This window comes from Gopherus flavomarginatus, chromosome 10 (genome assembly GCF_025201925.1).
Source record: "Gopherus flavomarginatus isolate rGopFla2 chromosome 10, rGopFla2.mat.asm, whole genome shotgun sequence".
NCBI classification, from domain to species: domain Eukaryota; kingdom Metazoa; phylum Chordata; order Testudines; family Testudinidae; genus Gopherus; species Gopherus flavomarginatus.
The window spans coordinates 3,346,351-3,368,998 of record NC_066626.1 but is presented as its reverse complement, the minus strand read 5'-3'; positions in this window follow the sequence as shown (position 1 = coordinate 3,368,998).

Here is a 22,648-nt window from a genome sequence, read left to right as displayed (position 1 = left end):
GCTCCAGCCAGGGGACAGAGTCCTGCTGCGAAATTTGGGTATTGCTGGCAAACACAAGATAGCTGACAGGTGGAAGGCAATACCTTACCTAGTGATGGAAAAGCTAGGAGACCTGCCGGTTTATAAGATCAAACCTGAAGAGGGTACAGGGCAGACAAAGACCGTGCACAGAAACCTTTTGCTCCCTGTGGGGGAATTGGTAGGCAGCCCTTATGAGATTGGCCGCAACTGGGCAGAACGAAGGTGCTGTGCCAAAGCCGCCTTCCAACGTGGACAGCTGGCCTCCTGCAGCTAACCTACCCCTACTCAGCACATCTGAGAGTGAGTCTGACGAGGAAGACACAACCATGGAGTATCCTGGGATGAAGACAAGATTTCAGTCTCGATTTGCTGAATCAGAAGACAGCACATCCTCTTCCGCCCTAAACCCTATGGCAGAAGTATTTAGGCCCATTCCTGACATCCCTGAGCCACTGGTGGGACCCCCGTGTAATGACTTACACAGGCTATTGGACAGTGGTGACATACAGATGGAGGATGTCCAGAGCACCTGTGACCCTCCACTGTTAGAACTAGAAATGCAGGGGCCTATGCCAGTATCTGAGGGGAACTCACAGGAAACCTCCCCATCCGGCACTCAAGAGGATGTCCCCCCTACCATAGCAACAGAGATTCTTAATAGGCGAGACAGGGTAATAAGACCAGTGAAACGGTTAACTTACGATGCACCTGGGGTGATTAGTGAGGAGCCTATACATTTAGCACACAGGTTTGTGAAAGCTAAAGTGGGCTATCTAATGCCTTTTGGAGGGGACCAATAAGTTGGTATAGTAGGGACTGTGATTTGTCGGGATGACAAATTCTTGGCTGGGGGGAGGATGTAAGCAGTGTCAGGATAAGCTCTACACTGACATCTGGTGGAAAGAATTTCAGAGAGTGTATTTGCATAGGCACGCCTACCCTATCCCAGACTGCCGAGCTGTAGGACTGCTTGGTGACAAATGACTCACCCTCAGTTGGGTGGTACTTGCTAGACAAGTGACATGGGTTCCAAAACCCAGAGAATTGAGAGAGGTTGGGGACAGATATCTGTGTCTGGTGGTGCAGGCTCCTTGTGGAGCCAGAAGCACCAGTTCTAGCCCCTCCTCTCTCCACTGTGGAATGTCAGAGTTGATTTTTTTATTCCCTTAAGAATCTAAATACAGGTTACTGAGCTGAACTCACTTTGGGCTAATGGTGCACTAGCACTGGGGCTCCCCTACTATGAGCTGAAATCACTAAGAGCTGAAATCACTAAAGAGCTGAAATTACTGAGCTGAGAGCACTGAGTACTGTGCTAACTAGTGGGGAGCCCAAAGCTATACTGTGGAACAGAGCCACTGACGGAGTGGAGCAGTTTGTGGGGACGGCTGGAGTGGATCACGGGACAGCTGGTGGAGCAGAGCAGAGTAGCTGTGGGACGGGTGGAGCGGCCCACAGAGCGGAGAGTTTGCAGGGACAACTGGAGCAGCTCACGGGACAGCTGGTGGAGTGGAGCAGTTTGTAAGGACGGCTGGAGGAGCAGAGTGAAGCGGCTGGTAAAGCGGAGCAGTTCGTGGAAAAGGCGGGAGCAGAACTCACGGAGAGGCAGGGCAGTTGGCCCTGGACACGTAAGGTGCCCCTTTCTACCAGGCTGGGGGAGGGGACCTCTGCAGATAGACTCTCGAACTTTGGGGCTGCACTGACCCAGGACAGAGACTTTTGGGATTGTGGGACTTTTGGGACTGTGGGTGATTTGGGGGTTGCTGGACTCAAGAGCCCAGGAAAGAGGACACAACCCAATTTCCTGGGGTGGGTCTTTGCTCACGGTTTGGTCTATGAACTCTAGTTGAGGTGTTTTCCCAATTTAGTGTTGTTTATTTCATGTATTAAACCTTTTCTGCTACACCGAGACTCTGTGCTTGCGAGAGGGGAAGCATTGCCTCTTTGTGGCGCCTAGGGGTGTGTGTAAGATTTTCCCAGGTCACTGGGTGGGGGCTCGAGCTGGTTTGGCATTGTGTTATTGAAACTGAACCCCTGGATACTGAACCCGGCCCTTGTTACTGCCAACTCAGAGGGGCAGAAGGGTTACATAAGTACAGAAATGAGGCAACAAAACTTCCTACTGCTCCCATGTAGCTGCGGCCTCTGACTGCCCTGCCCAGGGCTCTAAGTGCAAACCAAAGCCAGTGGTTCTACAGTGTGCTGGAAGTCTGGCATCCCCACACATCCTGGAGGACTTACTGTACAACCAGGGCTTAATTTGTAATGAAAGAGGTGCTGGGGCTCAAGCAATTTTTTTTACATTCATAAATGATGCAGCAATCCTAGAGGTGCCGGGGCTATGAACGGCCAGTCCTAGAGGTGCTGGGGCTATGTACTGCCAATCCTAGAGGTGCCCGGGGCTATGTACTGCCAATCCTAGAGGTGCCAGGGCTATGAACTGCCAGGCCTATAAGTGCTGGGTCTCAGCCCTGGTACAAATTAAGCCCTGTGTACAGCACAATTATGGTGTGTATGTTGTAAACACAACACTTCCCTTCCAAGCTGGTGAGGGCTAAGTGCTTCCTGTGCTATAGTGGTCCCGTCTGCTCTTTTCAGGAGCAGTAATAACAGGGGTCCCAAGGAAACTTCATCCAGCTGTACCCACATCATGCCATGAAGGCCTGGGGGAGGGGTGACCCTGGAGGAACTTCCAGGAAGTTTGGATTGGGGAAGAAGCTGGCAAACATTGGTCTCCCATAGCTCTCCTCCCAAAATAGCCTCCAGCACTTTTGTGTTTGAAGTGCCTCTGCTAACAAGAGTTCCACAAGGCTGCAGTCCTGTTGTCATTCAAACTTGAGTCCCTCCAGGGTCCTAATGGATTTGAGCTTCACGTTCGCCCTTCAGGAGCCCAGACTGACGCACAGCTGAGAACACTGCTCCTCCTTCCTCTTGGGATGCTCCAGCCAGAGAAGCGTGGCCTGCGGAGGGATGCAGTGTGTAATGCCTCACAGCCAGTTCAGTGCTGCTACCCGTATCCTGAATGGGGCTGTTACAACTGACTGCTTGTGAGGGAGAAGGAAGGGGATGTGGTGCCGAGTTTGGTAGGTTTTAGCAGGGACCCCTGGTGAGAGCTCTGCTAGCTGACTAATGCCAAACAATAACACTGCACAGTCCCTTGATTTGTGTGCTAAGCTCAGGCAGAACACACTGCACAGCAAGATGGAGCCTTTAATTTATACCCAAGAGAGTATATTGCTGGGGGGCAGGGGAGCAGTGTCTGTTCACTGTCACTGCTGCCAGCCTAGTAAAGGGGAGCAGAGCACACTGCCCTTTTCTAAGCGCTTCTATCAGCCACCCCTGCACAGATGCAGACTAAGCCGAGCAAAAAAAACTGCAGCTGCAACCACCCACAGTCACCAGTCTCTTCCCACTGCTGGAGGAGTGGATTGTGGGCGGTGCAGCGCACATACTTTCAGCTCAAAATAGATTTTATCTGCGAAAGGAAAACAGATGGCGATGGAGATGAAATGGGTTTGGGGGACGACAGGGCACAGAAAGAAATGTCACGCTGTGATATCACTCCTCCTGCTTCGGAGCTACCCTGGGTCCCACTTCAATGGCTGAACCGGCTCTAGAGGAGCAGGGGCTGTTTATTGTCAACTACGGGAAGAACTAGTGGAGCATTGCTACATGACACTTGTAATGAATGGCTGCTCTGCGAAGTCTCCTCTTGAAGGAACAAACCCATCACATGGCAGGGAGCACAGCGGATAGAGCTAGGGAGATCAGATTGCAAGTCTAAAAAATCAGGACAAGGGTGGAGGGTAATAGGTGCCTAGATAAGGACAAGCCCCCAAAATCAGGACTGTCCCTAGATAGAGCAAACAACAGGAGTGTAAATGTAAAAGGCATTCAGAAGCCTACTCATGTAGATAGGTGCCAAGTGGGGTTTTAAAAAATGTCTGGGTGCCTAACTGCCATTGACCATCCCATTGGGTGTCCATCTTTAGGTGCCTAAAGGCATTTAAAAATCTGGTTCTGGGTGATGGGTTCTAATTTAGCTCAGCTCCTGCCGGCTACAGCTGTTGGCCAGCTGTTGTGACAGACAAGCAAACACTTGGCCCCATGCTGCGGCTAGACTCCTACTGTAGGTATGTCTTGCATGTTATCACAGCTGAGACTTGTTCCATTGTGTAGTTAAGTGGGTTAGTGGTGGGGCCTCCTTCTATGAGTCAGAGGGAGGCTACTCTGCTTCGCTACGCTGGTGGGCGTTGCCCACAATCAGGGAATTAGCACAGTAGTAAACAATCATAAATCTAGCCCTTAGGCGGGGCAGAGCCATAAAGGCGTATGGGTTAGGCCTTTGGCTGGGCAGAGCACCGAACCCTCTTGAAGCTTCTGGCCCTCAGGCTGGGCAGGATAATGAGCTCTCAGTGAGCCCTCAGGCAGAGGCAGAGCAAATGAACAGTTCGTGACTTTGGGCCTCCAAGTTGGGGCAGAGCAGTAGGCAGTCTATTGCCTGACATCTTGACTCAGGTAGACGGCAGATAAATGCAGGCCTCGTGGCCTAAGATGGGGAGGCTGCCACCCCAGGGGTGGGGTGGCAGGAGGTAGAGGGCTCTAACAATGGCAGAGTGTTCTGCCACTGGGTCAGTGGGGAATCCAGCCGCTACATGCTGACCAGGTTTCTAGCTGCAACACAGCCAGACTAGAGTCTGCTGCTCCTGGGCCATTTCCTCCCCTCCCCTTGGTGTGCACTTGGGTCCTTGGGAGTCCTCCATTTCCTGTGGATAGATAGCTCTCGGCAGGCCTGTCAGCTCCTCAGTGCCTCAGTCAGCTGATGGCACCAGCAGGTATGGCCAGTCCTCAGCTTGACAGGGCACCTCTTCAGTCTCCAGCCTCAGGAGCGGGTGGGAGACATCTGCCTCCTCTGCAGCATCCCAAATGAGTTCCAAGACCTGTCTTTTATACTTCCAGTCCCGCCCCTTAACTTCTGGCAGAAAGGGCGAGCCCAGCCTGGCTCTGCCCACCAGGGATCACAGAGTGACTCCTCCCCCTCTGGGGCAGTGGGTAGCCACTCCACATTGGCATCCTGTTTCCCAAGGCAGAAGCTCAAGTACAGGCAATCCACGCAGGAGGGCCTTGTTAGTCAGTTCTGCAGTTGTGCTGAGCTTGTCTCAGCTGGAAGCTGCTCTTTACAGGTTTTTGGAGGTACGCTGTCCTGAACTCACTATATGGTGTGTATGTAGTAAAGCAATTTCTTCCTCCTCTTCCTGCCCACTTATCCCATCAACCAGGGTTGGAGCGTTGTGCAAGCATCTGCCATCTTTGTCTGTTTGAGGCAGCGCTGAGCTCCACCTGCTGACTGAAGCAATCATGACCACATTGACTCCTTCCAAGCCCCACTAATAAAACGTATGTGAGGACTGGGACTGAGGGGCATCAGCAGCCAGGGATTCAAAACCACAACATCTTTGCCTGTACTGATGTGGCTCTGATCTTCATGTAATTTTAATGTGTGTATTTTGTGTTTTCCTTTCCCCACATCTTGGGCCAGATCAGCAGTGAGAGTGAATCAGGTTAAAGTCAATGGAGCTGCACTTTTTCACACCAGCCAAGGATCTGGCTTCTTATGTAAAAGCAGCTTGAGAAAAAACCCAAGGAGTAAGTAGTTCATTGTACATTTTTTTAGAGCCGAGGCTGTGTCTCCCTATAGCACGACACACCAGCTACGCGATGGAGCCTGAACCGGAATGGCTACTTGGATTCTATCCAAATAGAAATCAATAATAACCCAAGCAAGCTGAAAAATGTTTGATTTTAAATTGCCTTTCTGACAAAATCAATACTTCTGAGAGAGATGTTCCACTTTTGTCAACATTTCTTAGGTTTTTGTCAAACACCAACACTCCTCCCCCACCAAACCCAAACAAACAACAAAAAAACAAGCCATTATCCCAGGCTGCAGTTTCAGAAAACTGAGCAATTTTGGGGTTTTGTGTGTGTTTGGTGTAGCTGATGTTTTAAAATGAAAAAATTTAGTGAAAACAAACGCAAATGTTTTTTATTTTTCACAGGGGGAAAAATACATCTCCCAACCACCTCTAATAATCATCGAAGTATATGTACTAATCAGATCTCTGGCTGCGTGAGAGTTGGCCATATTGCAATTTGTCACTGCTGCCTTACAAACCTGCCAGGGACTTTAATGGAGTGTGGATTTTTTAAAATAACTATGCTGAAGGGAAATTCTTCTCACAGCAGGAGTTCTGAATGCATAGGCAGAGCAGAATCTCACATAGCATCTGCCACGTGGATGAGAGAGGAGAACTTTACCCTCAATATCTTGGGCAGTTTTTTTTTTTAAGCCACAAGAGAATAACAGGAAGGATTTGGTGCCTGCAAACTTTGGACACATTTTTGTGGCATGGTTCTTGGAATATTTTACAATCCACGTGCCAGCTATGTTTGTGCTGAAGATTTATCAGTAATAAATGGGTCAAGAGATTCAGGGGGAGATTTTCAAAGTGGCACGTTGGTGTTTGTCACCCATTCATTTTAATGGGCACTGGGTGCAATTCCCAATAATTTTAATGGGAATTAAGCATCCAAATCCTTCAGATAACTTTGAAAATCTGACCCTTCAATTGTGTAGATTTATATTTTTAAAATCCTCTCTTCACTGTATTTAACAATTTCTGAAATTCATCCTAACCCCCACACATAATAGAAAAGCCAACTCAGACTTAACATCCATGTGTTACTGGGCTCAACAGCATTCACTTATGTGTTAAAGAAGAAGAATTCTTAGCACTGTAGGAATCACTGGGTGAAGCTGTAGGACCTGCCTGAGGCCGGGGGTCAGGTTAGATGCTTAGAGTGGTTCAGTTTGGCCCTCAAATCTATTAATTATTGTCCAACTTTGATATCCCAGGATAGCTCAGTTAAGTAATTGATCTCTGTGACTATTTGGAGAACTAGCATTCTAACAAACCGATTATTAAGTTTTTGGTAAAGCTGCAGCTTCTGTGAAGTTGTGGCTAGGGTAGTGCAGAAGGTTTGTCCCTTGTTCATCAGAAGGTTTGACAAGATTCTGTGGAATTGGGCAAGTTTTGAAGAACCCAACAAGTGCAAGAAGGAGGAGAGGATTGTTTGCTCCCATGTGGAAACCATGCAGAACCAGACTGTCTTTACCCAACTTCACTTGGAATTTTATTTGCTCATACTCCAAAGTCACAGCCAAACTCAGGAGTGGCAGACCCGGGGGTGCCTGTGGAAAAGCAAAGGTCATTGACACCCCTGGAAGTCCAAACCATGGAGCTGAATAGCTTTGGTAGGAACCCAATCAGTATTTTTTGGTTGTTTCTTTGAATTATTTTATTTAGTGTGTTCATAGTCATCTAGCCAAGCAATGGCATCTTCAGTGGCATGATGCAGTTCTTCTAGGCCACTGCTGAACCTAGTCAGCAGGCATTCATTGACAATGTGTGTCATTGTCTGTGTTGCACCATAGCTGTGCAAACTGCTGTCATGAAGGCCCCAGCGATACTGACTGGCTGCATAGAGACCTTGCCTGGTCTGGAACCTGTTCAACAGGGACCATTGGTGATGGGGCAGGTCAAAACCAGGTGGGCAAATTGTGGGGTTGGTGACGAGGGACTGATGGGGATTATAACATCCTGGCATGGCGAATGAGACCATAATGGGCAACCTGATGGCAACCGTGCAGCTGGTGGTTTAAAAAGGTCATTGTGCAGTGGCAGGTTGAGTTGGCACATACTTTCTCCAGTAACTTGCCAGTGACAACCTCTCGTCTGATAGGAGGAGGGGCAATATTGCTCAGAACTGGAAGCTATGGGAGTAGAGTCAGATGCAGGATGCTGGGGATGATATGCATGGTGGCATGTAACTGCGTATCCATCAGTTTGGTGACGATTGACTCCAAACTGGTGCGCAGGACTCCGCCACCGAATATAAGGTGGCAAGAGCTGATGTCTGCAGAGTTGGAGCACGAGTACCCCATGACGAACCTGCCAGTTTGCTAAGAAGATTGTTGCACATCTTAACTTTAGCTGCTGTCTTCTTCAGGTGGGCATGGTAACCCATTGTGTGGTCTAAACTCACACCTATATAGACCATTGGGGCAATGGATCAGCGTCCTCATCATGCCACCCACCAGTAGCTGACAGCAGTCAGTGAAGCTAATGATCCAACCAGCGAGCTGAATTCTGAGAGCATCAGCTCAACAAATCCTGGCACTGTCGTCACCGACAACCCCAACGTGCAGCCCGGTGACTTCTATGTCTTCTTTGATGATTGATGGTAGAGTCTAACCTGTTAATATATTTTTACCATTTTATGGGCTTGTTGATGCTTAGCATGTGGTTGGTGAAATGGTTCTACATCTGCAGTATAATGTATAATCTTGGCCAAGTTTATCTTTTGGCTTCATTAGGGACTGTCATTGCGCCAGATTCTAGGGGTGCTGAAAACCAGACTTGAATTGAATGATTCCTTGGGGGTTGCAGGCTAATTCTTCTTTCATCTTAAGCCTTTTCATCTCTGTCCCCCTTATCTATAATGGGTAATTTGATTTGAACTGTTATTTCAAAACAATTTATTTTGGTTCCCTTTATGAGTTGAGAAAGGCAGGACTTAAATCTTTAAGTATCAGAGGCTGCTTCCAAGATCTGCATTGAAAGGGGTAGGGGTAGGGGTGGGGTGGGGGTGCAAAATATCCAAAGCAGTAAATTGTCTGCAGAGTTCATTAGAATTCCATCTCACATTCACTTAAAGGAAGCTAGCACAGTGATGCAATCAATCATGGTCCGGTCTGTCAGATCCCTTGTTTTTTAGAATCCCCGTTCAAAGTCCTGGTGCTGCTAGTCTGTTGAGCAATTTATTCCGAGTGTTGTGCCATAAAAGTCCTCTAGTTAAACTTTGCTGGTGTTTGGTTCTGGAGAGAGGAAAATAACACACAAACACGCAACCTCATGGCTTCCAGTCTCCCACTAGTCTAAAAATATGAAGTCTTGACTCTTGTCCTGGGTCTGGAGTAGCTTGATTCCTGAGTTCACTAACAGGGCAGCCAGCAGGTAGCCAGTTCGGCCCTCCCTAAATAGGTGTTCGCCCTGCCAGCTGAAATTACGGAGCACGAAAGGATGTCAACATGAGCTGAGCAGCCAAGGGAGGGATAGAAAATTGGGGGTGGAGATGCCTGTAAAGAATTAGCTGAGAGCAAATGAATGATCTCATGATGACAAATGGCCACATGTACAAAACTTCCTCTGATTTACACTGATTGGGGGGAAACACACACATACACACACACAGAGCTGGGATTAACTGGAAAGAGAGCTAGAGACTAGAGTTTGTTTCTGCAGCACAGAACATAATCCTTGCTAGCAGAGATGAACCAGCTCTAGCCAAGGGGAAATCTCCTAAATTTCAGACAGTGCCAGCATTGCAGTATTGGAGGAAGTGTGAAATCTCTGAGGATAAAGAGAAAAGAACCAGTATTTCCAATCCCCCACAAGAAATACCCGGCTGCTCACCTGCCCTCTTCAAGAGGCTGTCACCAATTTAATTTAAAAGAGAAATATAGTTTACAAGGTAAGGTATATCTTTTATGGGGACCAACTTCTGTTGGTGAAAGAGACAAGCTTTCGAGCTTATACAGAGCTCCATGTGATCTTGAAAGCTTGCCTCTCTCACTAACAGAAGTTGGTCCAATAACAGATATTATCTCATCCACCTTGTTTCTCTAATACCCTGGGACTGACAGGGCTACAGCAACATTGTTACAAATATAATCTACATCAATCACTTCAAACATGAGCATGAGGTTTTTGCTCAATGGGGTGTTAGAGCTGCTCAGAAAAAGGCCAATTATTTTTTGTGGGGAAACTAAAATAATTCTTAATTTCCCATGAGAATTTTCTGTTGTTTCTCTGAAAAAAATATGTTTGGTTACAATTTTCAGGTTTTGGTTTGGTAACATGAAAAACTTTACTGAAAACTGAGAATTTTCCCTTCCGAAGTTTTTGGTTTTTGCTTTTTCCTCCAAAAGAGAGCAAGACTTTAAGCCAAAATGAAAATTTTCTGTAAAAAAATAGATATTTTTGTTTGAAAAGCCACTTTTCATCTAAAAAAAATTTCAAATGAAAACATTTCAGCCAGCTTCGAATTACTTGCAGTTGCCCCATTTGGAACTTTCTTAGGACCAGCTCTGAGTTCACATGCTTCCATAATCTTTGCTAAAGGCTTCTGGACAAGAAATTCTTGGATTCATGTGGAACCTGTCTGGTGGGACTTGGCTGTAGTTTGCTTGGAACTAGAGAGTGTAGAGATTTATGGCATCGAAAATGAAGCATTCCCTGAAGTTGTGGTCAAAGACTGCTTAGAGTACAGGCCCTGACTGGGTGGTTTGAGCCTTGTTCTCTAACACACTTATTAGAGAATTATGGGCTCTCCCAGACTAAGCACCCCAGGCCAGCAGCACATTCAGAAGTAGAGCTTCATATTTCACTGAAGAGTCTTTCTCTCTTTTAGGTAATGGAACTGGAATTTCTTGGATACAATAAATTATCTCCCTCTTTCTAATTGATTCAATTCAGGTTTCCAATTTAGAGGTGGCTTGGCTTTGTTTCACCTTCAAATCAGATTGTTCCTATAAACAGAAACTACTGCAGTTACAGCAGGGACCTAGGAATTGGGGAACCTGCCTTCTGCTCCCAGCTCTGCTTTTTCAACATGTGACCTTGAGTGTGTCATGTCTCTTCCCTGAGCCCAGGTTCTGCAGCTGAAAGGCTATTGCAGACTCTTAGCCTCCTATATGTGGATTAACCACTTGGGGAGAAGAGAGCCATAGTCTATATGCATGGAGTACACAAATATTAAGCTCGTTTGCACAGCTCAGGGCTGTTTGAACATGTCTGTCTGCATGTGGCCTCAGTGGCCCATTCCCGTAGCTGGAAGCAGCAGGAAGTACTAGGGTGACCAGATGTCCCAATTTTATAGGGACAGTCCCGATGTTTGGGTCTCTTTCTTATATAGGCTCCCCAGCCCTCTCACCCCAGTCCCAATTTTTCACATTTGCTATCTGGTCACCCTAGGAAGTACAGACGTGCCCGGGCCATGTCCATTAAACTAGAAGCCCAGGAATGCAGGTGGCGCAGAGCTTGGATGTGCCTCCTACACTGGGGAAATTCCCAGCTGGTCGGATCCTTCTGGTTTGCAGCCCCTTTTGGGCTGGCAGAGCCATACAAAGCTGGAGAATTGGGACAATTTTTCTCCTTCAACCCCTTTTTTCTGTTACCAAGTTACTGGATGTTCACAGAGACAGTGGATCTAAACAAAGCAAGTCCCCTTCCCCCACCCCAGCAAACAGTGCCTTGCTCAAATCCAAGGAGTTACTTATTGAAATGTGCAATGCCATAACTATCCCAGAGATCTCCCCCCTGCATGGGTCATATCAATCCTAGCCAATCAGGGAGTGACATTTCCTATTCCCATCTGTTTTTCTGCACCTCTTGAACCTGTAGCTCCACCACATCGCTGACATGGCCCATAGCCCTGCCCTCAGAGACATGGGAGAATTAGGGCCTTGGAAAGTCGATAGCATTGGGCATCCACTCCCTTAGCCTTGGAGCTTTGCTTAATGTTTCCAATTCAGAGCAGCTCAGAGGGGATGGATGCAGTGGTGAGTTTGACCCGGTTCACACCAGTTCGTGTGAACCGGTTGTTAAATTTTGAAGCAGTTTTAGAACCGGTTGTTAACCCACTTCCCTGCGAGGGGCACTGCGGCTTTGATGGACTCTGGCTGGGAAGTGATATAATTCCTCCTCCGACCACCAGGAGCGCTGCTTTGCAGGAGCAATGTGGGCCGCCACCTGGCCCTGGGCACGGGGTCTGTTGCTGCTGCTGCTCCCCTGGCCCTGGGGTCCCACTGCTGCCTGGTGAGTCCCCGGCTTCTCTGCTCTGGGCTTGAGCTGTGTCCCGCTGCTCTGAGCCGCTCTCCCCGTGAATATCCGCCACCCTGCCCGCAGCCAGCCTCTGTCTCCAGCCAGCCCCGCACCCCCTGCCCGCAGCCAGACCCTGCCACATCCCTGCCCTTCCCGCACCAGCCCTGCACCCCCTGCCCTGCCCACAGCCAGCCCCACACCTCCTGCCCGCACCAGCCCCTGCTGTACCCCCTGCCCTGCCCGCACCAGCCCTGCACTCCCTGCCCTGTCCGCAAACAGACCCTGCCACACCCTTGCCCTGCCCACACTAGCCCTGCACCACCTGCCCACGGCCAGCCCCTATCTCCAGCCAGCCCCACACTCCCTGCCTGCAGCCTGCCCCTGCTGCACCCCCTGCCCTGCCCGCAGCCAGCCCCACACCCGCTGCCTTGCCCACAGGCAGCCCCATAGCCCCTGCCCTGCCCGCACCCAGCCCCGTACCCCCTGCCCTGTCTCCAGCCAACTCCTGCCGCAACCCCCTGCAGCCCTGCCCAAAGCCACCCAGCCCCTCACCCTTCTGGCTCCAGCCAGCCCCGCACCCCCCTGCCCTTCCTGCAACCAGTCCCTACCTCCAGTCAGCCCCTGCCCTGCCTCCAGCCAGTCCCACACCCCCTGCCTCCAGCTAGCCCTGCCCCTGTCTGCAGCCGGCCCCACATCCACTGGTGCCCTGCAGTTCCCAGGGCTGTAACCCTGCACACCTGCTTCAATGAGAGGAGCAGGGAGCAGCTGGGACCCACATGTGTGCACACCCTAAGGTGACCAGACAGTAAGTGTGAAAAATTGGGACGGGGTGGGGGTAATAGGAGCCTATATAAGAAAAGACCCAAAAATCAGGACTGTCCCTATAAAATCGGGACATCTGGTCACCCTAGCACACCCCCAGGGAGTGGTGGGGCCGCACACATGTGAAATGAAGCTCATTTCTAGTTCAGGCCCATCTTTTTAAGAAAGAAATTTAGGTAGGGTTAACATACATCCGTATTTTCCCGGATATGTCAGGCTTTTTGGTTCTTAAATCGCCGTCCAGGAGGAATTTTTAAATTTTAAAATTTCCTCCCAGGAAAATACAGATGTATGGTAACCCTTTTGGTATGAAAAATACATACTGTGGCACGCCCTTTAAATCAGAACTTTTCATAGGGAACCTGTTGTTAAGATTTTGGGAGCTCATCACTGGATGGATGCCTTTCACTTGGGGGAGAGGGCCACGTGATGATTAGCCATGTATTTCCCTTTACTGTTTCTCTGATCTATGTCAATCCATCAGCCAGCTCTAATCAAACACCCTTCTGCCCTAAAGTCTGAGGACTTTTCCCTGCATTGATCTTGTGTCAAAATCTTCATTACCGACATTCAGTCCTCTGTCACTCAATGCTATCAAAGCTATTGGCTTATTACTATCCTGTCCCACAGAAAGGGGGATCTAATGGATTTGAAATAAATATGTAGAAGGGGAAAATGATTTCTGCAGAGACACTAAACAACCCAACCCTTCATTGGTCTGTTGGCGTGCCACAGGAAATAATCTGCAGGATGCCAAGAATCCCTGTAGGACAAAGAAGCAGTGAGGCCAGATCGGGGAGGCAGGTGACTGGTTAAAGTTGGAGGAGTTAGCCTTTCTCATGACTCCAGGACCATATCTTTGTGTGTGCTTGTACAGCACCTAGCACAACCGAGCACTAGAAATGACGAGGGTATCTCTGGGTGCTAATGTAACTCAAATAATTAGCAGTAATAATAATAATACTGTTTAATTTTTTTTAACAATTATTTCCTATCCTGGACTGTGTAAAGTCATTGGCTTAAAATATCACAAGTGACTCATATTGGTCACTTGGGCCACTTCTAGACGATTGTCTTTTCTAATCTTGTACTTCACAGCAATCCGTTTGTCTGTCCTTTAGGAGTTTCTAAGCCACCCCGATTAAGGTGATCATATGTCACTGTTCAAACGGGACTGTCTTAGTCCTTCATATAATGTCTGTGTCCTGAGAACATCATTTGGGACCTCAGAAATGTTCCAGTTTTGAACTGAATTAGTCAGAACTTTGGGGAATTTTTTTTATAACTAAGAAACGTGTCTACAAGATGTATAGCTAGAGGGAGTAGAATTTGCTCTGGGCTGATCAGGAGCCACAGTTCAGGGTAATGACCCCCAGTGTTTGGAGTGCAGAGAGAAGCTGAATGACTGTAGATGACTGAATTGCTCAAAATGAATGTTAAGACTTGGTTAAGACTAATGTTTTGTGATAAATACATACATAGAGTAAGACACAGAATCTCCAGGATATTTAAATGCCTAACTCCCATGGATTTCAAGGGCAGTTCAGTGCCTAAATACTGTTGAGTATACAGGCCCTCGTTACTGGGAGAGAAATATACTCGTGTTGTTGTGGAGTCAGAAGCTGGCAGTGGTGACACCAGTGTGTATTTCTTGAAATAAAAGCGTACTTTGATCTCGAGATGAGTAAGTCATGACCCTAAAAGATGTCCCTATTTTTGATTTCAGAAATACTGTCACCTTAGCCATAGCATCTCAATGTGATGTGGGAAGCGATGAGGTGTGGTCTAGCAGGCAAAGAGAGTCGAGAGATCTGGGGGGAAATCTTGGTCTTACTGAAGTCAATGATTGCGTTTCAATTAACTTTAATGGAGCCAGGATTTCACCCTATATTCTGTCTCTGTTTCAGGTCTCCTGTGTGATCTTGAACAATCCACTTCACCTCCTGCATCTGTTTCCTCTCCTGCTCTCGATCTGTCTTGTCTTTGTTTGTTTGTAATTTCTTTGGGACAGGGATTCTATCTTACTGTGTGTCTATTCAGCACTTGGCTACATGGGGCCCTGATCTCAGCTGGAGCCTCTGGGCATTATCCTAACACATACTAGTAAGTGAACTGAGCAGTAAGGGATTTTGCCTTCTCCCAAGAAACTGGGGTAAGATGCACAAACTTTTGACTCCTAAAACTGTTTGAGCTGTGCCCCTCATTTAAAAAAGCACAGAAACAAACAAACAAACAAAAAACTCCCCATAGACATCACACAGAGACACAAACCTGGAAAATGTCAACCATTAAGATTGCCAGTACGTTTAATGTTTGTAATGGGGAAACTCTTGGAAATGCCCTTAATGAGCAGGCAGTATAGTTTAGGCAGGCTTATTTGCTCTGCCTTGGGAGCAGACTTGGGAAAGAATATTGATGTTTATGAATAATAGGACCCCTGAACAAGAATGTGCCTGGGTAGCAGTATCCTTTCACCCATCTCCACCAGACACGACAATCCATGTCACATCAGCTAAAAGCTGTGTCACATGGAAGCCGTTTGCAGTGCATATTAACAATAGCTTTATTGATCCTGCAAATGAATAATCTTACAGAGTTTTATGTTCCAGTAGATGGCATACTTTATATGAACTATCTGCATCTACTCACATATATACAGCTACATCTCTGTTACATATGATCCCTGTAACTTCAGCCAAACACTGCTCTTTCTCGAATTAAACACACAAAACCAATGGGGATAGCTCAGCCATTATGAACAATGAGACGCTAACAAAGCTCATGTTTACGTTTGTGATTGGGATGGGGTGGGGGAATTGGAAAGGAAACCTATGTCAGCAGAAATTCTAGCTTCTCTGTTTATTGTTCTAAAGCATGGGGAGAGGGACATATAGCTGATTTTTTTGAGGGGGGAAGGAGCTTTGAGAACTGCAGATGACTTGGTATCTTCTTAAACTGTATTCAAAATTTCCCAAGAGGGGCACAATCCCCTGGCTGAGCATGGCATGTCGGAATGCATGCGTGCAAACCCAGCTTGCAGATGTGCATTGGGAGTCTGCATACCTCAGTCCCACAGTACACATGCACTTAGATGTAGGATATCTGAGCATCAATGTATATAGCTCAGCCCACTGTGTTTCTGCTATAGCAGGGCTGGTTTGAACCGAGATTCATGCCTGGTCTTTTTCTCTTTTTGTCCTGCGGCTGTGTGTTGTCCAAACCCCTTTTAGTGGGTGAGGGTTTCTGCTGGTTTAATTGTTCCCTCCACACAACCTAACACTCAGTCCTGCTGCTCTTCTGGTCATAGCAATGGAGATCTGGCTCTGGCTCCCCCGTTACAAAGATGACTGGAGGGGTCACAGTAGATAGATGGGAGTTGCTCCTTCTGGCCAGAGGTGGCACACAGTGCTCCTGGTCTGTAGTGATGGCCAGACCTAGCATCTGGCTTCCTGATCTTTTCCAGAATGGAACTTTGACTGAAGATTTTTGCTGGGTTGATTTTGTTGAGGCTGTGTTTTAAAATGTGAATGTGTTATCTGGATGAGGGCAAAGTTTTCAAAATTGGAAGCTTAAAGTTATGCCCCTAAGCTTCCAGCAGCAGTCAATGAACCCAACAGGAGTGGTGGACAGAGATCAGAAAGTCAGGCTCCAGCTCAGTCCTTCCAGGTTGGCTGTGAGAGCTGCCAAGGGTGGATGTAGTTAGTCTACTGGCTGCGTGACTCCACACCTGTCCAGCACACCCCTGTAGCTACACACATTCTAGTGCAAATCGATGGGCCTGGTGGTGGTAAAGAAGAATTTTCATGGGAACAGGCCATACCAGATTAGACTATTGACCCACCAAGTCCAGAGGCTGGCCTCTGGCAGTGACTGATATTCCAAAAGTGAACATCTCCCATAACACAACCCCTAGAATGGCCACCTACAAAGTAGGATGGGCCCCTGTAAGGAGATTGGTTTGACCACTCACCACACGCAGTGTAACCATTGTAATCAATTAAGCCTGTGATCCTGCAGGATGCTATGGAGCAGCAGACAGTAGTGCCTATTGCAGAGCACCAGGTGTAAAGAGTGTTCTGCCCGGGGGTCTAGCACTTCTCCTTTTCATGACTAAATAGCCCTAGATTTTACCATATCTCAACAGATGTGAATTTTTCCCATTCTGGGGAAAGTGTCTCAAGTTTTGAGTCACTCCGTTTACCCAGGATATGGGGCTTTCTTAAAAAGCCTCGTTTTCAGGGAAGTCACGGTGCTGAGTGCCTGACCAGACAGCTGCTTGCAGTGCGCGAACCCCTGTTGATTGGAACATCCCGTCAAGATCAATCAGGAGGCGGACTCTGTTTGCAGAGGAAAGGACATTTGAATCAGACACAAAAAGCTGCAGTGATGGGAAAGGGAACACGGCAGGGGGAAGGGGCTGCTGATTGAAGTATGGTCTTGTGCTTAAAGCACTAGGCAGTAACTCAGGAAATTTGAGCTCAAGTCCTGCCTCTGCCACAGACTTCCAGTGTGGCTTTCGGCAAGTCACTTAGATCCAGATCCTCAAAGGTTTTTAGGCTCCTAACATCATAGAATCATAAAATATCAGGGTTGGAAGGGACCTCAGGAGATCATCTAGTCCAACCCCCTGCTCAAAGCAGGACAATTCCCAACTAAATCATCCCAGCCAGGGCTTTGTCAAGCCTTACCTTAAAAACCTCTAAGGAAGGAGATTCCACCACCTCCCTAGGGAACCCATTCCAGTGCTTTACCACCCTCCTAGTGAAAAAGTTTTTTCTAATATCCAACCTAAACCTCCCCTACTGCAACTTGAGACCATTACTCCTTGTTCTGTCATCTGCTACCACTGAGATCCATCTAGATCCATCCTCTTTGGAACCCCCTTTCAGGTAGTTGAAAGCAGCTATCAAATCCCCCTTTATTCTTCTCTTCTGCAGACTAAACAATCCCGGTTCCCTCAGCCTCTCCTCATAAGTTATGTGCTCCAGCCCCCTAATCATTTTTGTTGCCCTCTGCTGGACTCTTTCCAATTTTTCTACATCCTTCTTGTAGCGTGGGGCCCAAAACTGGACACAGTACTCCAGATGAGGCCTCACCAATGTTGAACAGAGGGGAATGATCATGTCCCTCGATCTGCTGGCAATGCCTTCTTGGCAACAAGGGCATCACTGTTGACTCATATCCAGCTTCTTGTCCATTGTAACCCCTAGGTCCTTTTCTGCAGAACTGCTGCCTAGCCATTTGGTCCCTAGTCTGTAACAGTGAATAGGATTCTTCCGTCCTAAGTGCAGGACTCTGCACTTGTCCTTGTTGAAGCTCATCAGGTTTCTTTTGGCCCAATCCTCTAATTTGTTAGGTCCCTTTGCATCCTATCCCTACCCAGGGCCGGCGCTTCCATTGAGGCCAACTATGCAATCTCCTATGGTGCCAGGATTTTCGGGGGGCTGCATTTTGCTGGGGGGGGGCAGCAGGTGGCTCCGGTGGACCTGCCGCAGGCATGCCTGCGGAGGGTCCGCTGGTCCCGCGCGGCTCCGGTGGACCTCCCGCAGGCACGGCTGCGGCAGCTCCACCGGAGCCGTGGACCAACGGACCCTCCGCAGGAATGGCTGCGGCAGCTCACCGGAGCCGCGGGAGCGACGCGCAGGGCTGTGAAATGGCCGTGCGCCTAGGGCTCGAAAGACTCTGGCGCCAATCCTGTCCCTACCCTCCAGCATATCTACCACTCCTCCAAATTTAGTGTCATCTGCAAACTTGCTGAGGGTGCAGTCCACGCCACCCTCCAGGTCATTAATGAAGATATTGAACAAAACAGGCCACAGAACTGACCCTTAGGGCACTCCGCTTGAAATCGGCTGCCAACTAGACATGGAGCCATTGATCACTACCTGTTGAGCCCGACGATCTAGCCAGCTTTCTATCCACCCTATAGTCCATTCGGCCAGCCCATACTTCTCTAACTTGCCGGCAAGAATACTGTGGGAGACCATATCAAAAGCTTTGCTAAAGTCAAGGGATAACACATCTATTGCTTTCCCTTCATCCACAGAGCCAGTTATCTCCTCATAGAAGGCAATTAGGTTAGTCAGGCATAACTTGCCCTTGGTGAATCCATGCTGACTGTTCCTGATCACTTTCCTCTCCTCTAAGTGCTTTAGAATTGATTCCTTGAGGACCTGCTCCATGATTTTTCCAGTGGGAGTTAGGCACCTAAATTCCTTTGAGGATTTAGGCCTTAGTCCCTCTGTGCTTTAGTTCCCAATCTTTAATGAAAAGATAACAATGCCATTTCTCTGCCTAGTTGGTTTATATTGTAATTTCTTTAAAGCAGGGGCTGGCTCTAACTGTTTGTTTGTACAGCGCCTAGAGCAAAGTGGCCCCACTCCTGACTGGTGCTCCTGTAATACAAATAATAATACTAACCCTAGTCACTGTCATTGTGTATCATTTCTGTCCCCCTGGGAAAAGCATGTCTCCCTGTAAAGATTCTTCAGAGCTTGGTTTTATTGCTCCCCTAACCCTCCCCCTCGATATTATGACAGAATCTTCTTCCTCTGAGACGCGATCACGTGATGACACAGCATGGCCTGTAAATCTCCCATGCTTGGCTTTCAGCAGCCTGCCATTAGCTGCCCTTGGTGAAGTTTAGAGTTAGATAAATCAGCATGACAGAGGTGCAGAATGCAGGGATTGAAGCTGCTGCTCCTATCCAATGCATGTCCCTTTCTGATCCTGACCCCTGAAAGCAGGCCGTGTATGGAAGAGGGAGAAAGACTTTGAAGTCCAAAGCTGCTGTATCTCCTTTTGAAGTCATTAAGCAGGAGCTCTACTTGACTGAATTAGCATTCCCTGCTTTAAATGGAGGTGAACGTGGGCCGCAGGGTGGCTGGGAGCACACAGTCTGGCTGTGCAGACTTCAGTGTGCAGCACTTATTGTTCTGTTGTGCTGTGTGCAAAATGGTACGTGCTGGCGGGACTGTCCACACAAAGCAGTGAGTGCTAGCATGACCCAGGAGACCCAGAACAGAACCCCAAGGAAGATGCCTCCTCCTGCTTGCAATCAAGGTATCCTTGTGCATACAGCTCCTTTGATTCTTAAGATGAGAAGTAAAGACTGGGAAGCCAAATGAATTATACTCAGTTGGGACGAAGCAGAACCCCAGCTATGAGAAAGGGGGTGGGAAATCAGCTGAAAAGTGGGGGAAAAATCTGACCCAGCCCTGAACTTCTCTGGCAGGGATGTGAAATGCATGAGGAAATACGGTGCAGCCTGCGATTTCTCATTATATCAGTGGGAGCGACATTATTGGGTCCAGTAAATCAGCCAGATGGCAACACCAGGGATTAGACAAGAAGGTGGGATCAGCAACAGCGTGTTGTGTTCTCCCACCCTCTCTTAAAGAATTTTAATCACCACAAATTCCAATGTGCTGTGGTGGGTTTGTTTATAATAAAATCTTTACAATGCAAAGAGTATTTCTCTCTCTCCCTCCCTCCCTCCCTAGCTGCAGGACAATACCATGCAGTTTGACACACAGGCCAGAGGGAGAGTGCGGAGGCAGTCATGTGTTCTGTAGGCTTGCTTCGATTACTTATCTCTTGAAAGGATGGTCTTGCAGGAAAGGTACTAGATGGGGAGACAGGAGGCCTGGATTCAATTCCTAGCTCTGCTACATACTTAATCTGTGCCTCAGTTTCCCATCTGTAAATGCAAATGCTAACACATCCTTTCTTAGTTGGCTCGTCTGGGTGAGGTTTAATCCCATGTATTCCCACCACCCCTTTTAACCGTGCTCCTGGATGGGGTTATCCACAGAAAATGAGCCTGGCAGCTCCGGTTGCAAAAACCTGAGCCTTTCCAATTTGAGATAAAGACCTTGGTCCATTCATGAGGGTGTAAATTGCAGAGACACTTGTGGCCCACTACAGCAGGGACATAGATTCACCCTGATATTCATGGGGGTCACACCTTGGCCCCACCTGGGTTGGAGCATTAGGAGTGCCCAGCCCTTCATGTCCCCATGCAGACAATCACTTGTAACAACTCCCCGGCCTGGGCTGTCTGTGGGGATTGAATCTGGAAAGTATATGTTGCTACTGCTGGAGCTAAAGAATTTATGTAGCATCGAAGGGACTGCCTCTTACAGCTCTCTGGCACAACGGGAGCCCAGATCTCAGTGGGGCCGCTAGGCATTACTGTATACAAACATTACTGATGGGCCCCAGCCAGGCATTGTCTGTCTTGTGCTTTATAGGACTTCTGAAACAGCAGGGAAAAGAGTGTTCAAAAATACAAAATGAACCAATAAAAAGCCCCGTGAAAATCAACTGACTGGCAAAGAAAATAGCTGGCTCTCTTATTCTTGGATTTGTTTATTCTCCATAGATATTGAAGCTGTCCTCTTTGGTCCATCACTCCAGGAAAAAATCCCTGACTGGCTTCATCTTTCATTGTCATTTAGAGGGTAGCGCCCCTCCCCTCTTACCTGTGTCCAGTTCCTTTTATCCCCTTATTTTCCTCCTCTGCTTTTCTGGCAGGTTTTTGCTGTGTGAGTTGTGAAGCATGGGCAGAATCTGCTGGAGGGAGTGGGGTGGGGGAGTGCTTCCCCAAGGGTTCTCTGTGATTTCTTGCAAATGTTTACAGGATTAATACTGGCAAAAATCAAACATGCAAACTACGGGCCAAGATATGACATCAGAGGGCTAACAGACTCCAGAGCTACTTGGCTAGATATTGAAGAGATAAAAGGGTAACTGTGTGATTAGACTGGAATCCGAACTGATTGCCTGGAGAAGACTTACGGCACTTTTGGCGAGGTAATAAATACTATAGCCTGGAAAGATGCAGCTTCAAACAACAACAAACAAGCAGATGGGCCAGCAACCCTTAAAAGTCCTGCTGAAAGTCCAACAATGGCCAGAAATTACAATGACTCAGAAGGAGTGTGCAGACTCACACACAAATGATAACTGGCAAGCTGCAGAGATCCAAATTCTAGCAGCCCACATTAGGGCCTGCAGAACTCCCTGGCTGGTTTCTGGTGTGGTGACTGAAAAGCAAGAGTCAAGGGTGGGAAAATCCTTATGCGGGGACAGGAATGAAATGGCCGTGGGGCATGAAAGACTTTGTCAATCTGAGCTAGTCCATGATGTGCTTCTGGCTTGTGGGCTGTTATTGTCAGGGTAGCTGTAAGGTGGGATTTAGCCAGCAGTTCCTGGATGGCTTCACTAGTAAGAGGTGCAAGGGACATGAGTGGGACTGGGACAGGAAATGAAGGCGGCATGAGTAAATGCCTGCATGGGCGTGCTGTCTTGGTGCACATGTAGCTAGCAATGCAAAAGTGTGTGTGTGTAAGTAGTTCAACAAGACACGCCAGTCTACACAAGTGCTGCCAAAGGGTATAAGAGAGACACATCTCGCAGGGCTAAGTGAGCTTTGCCCAGGGCTGAGCTCCCATTGTTTGGCATGTGGTCCCCATTGTGCACTGGCGCTGTCTAGCTCTGACCCGGTGGGCCGTTGCTGTGCAGCACCATGCCATCTCTGGCATCTCTCTTGCTGCTTCTAGGATTAGGCAGAGTTTCCCCTCTTCACTTTTTGGAAAAATGGTGCCTACCCGTGTAGCAGAGGATGCACATACACATACCTACCCAGGCCTCGATCCTGCAAAGACTGCTAACCTGCTGCCTGAGAGTAGTCTTACCGAAGTCAATGGAATTACTTGTATGTGTAAGGGGAGCATAAGTCTTTGCAGAATCAGGACTGAAGACACATCAATAAACACACTCATGTGTGATCTTATAGAATGGCACTAGCAGATCCATTTGGAATGGAAACAGGTAAGCTAGATACCAGTGTTAACTAG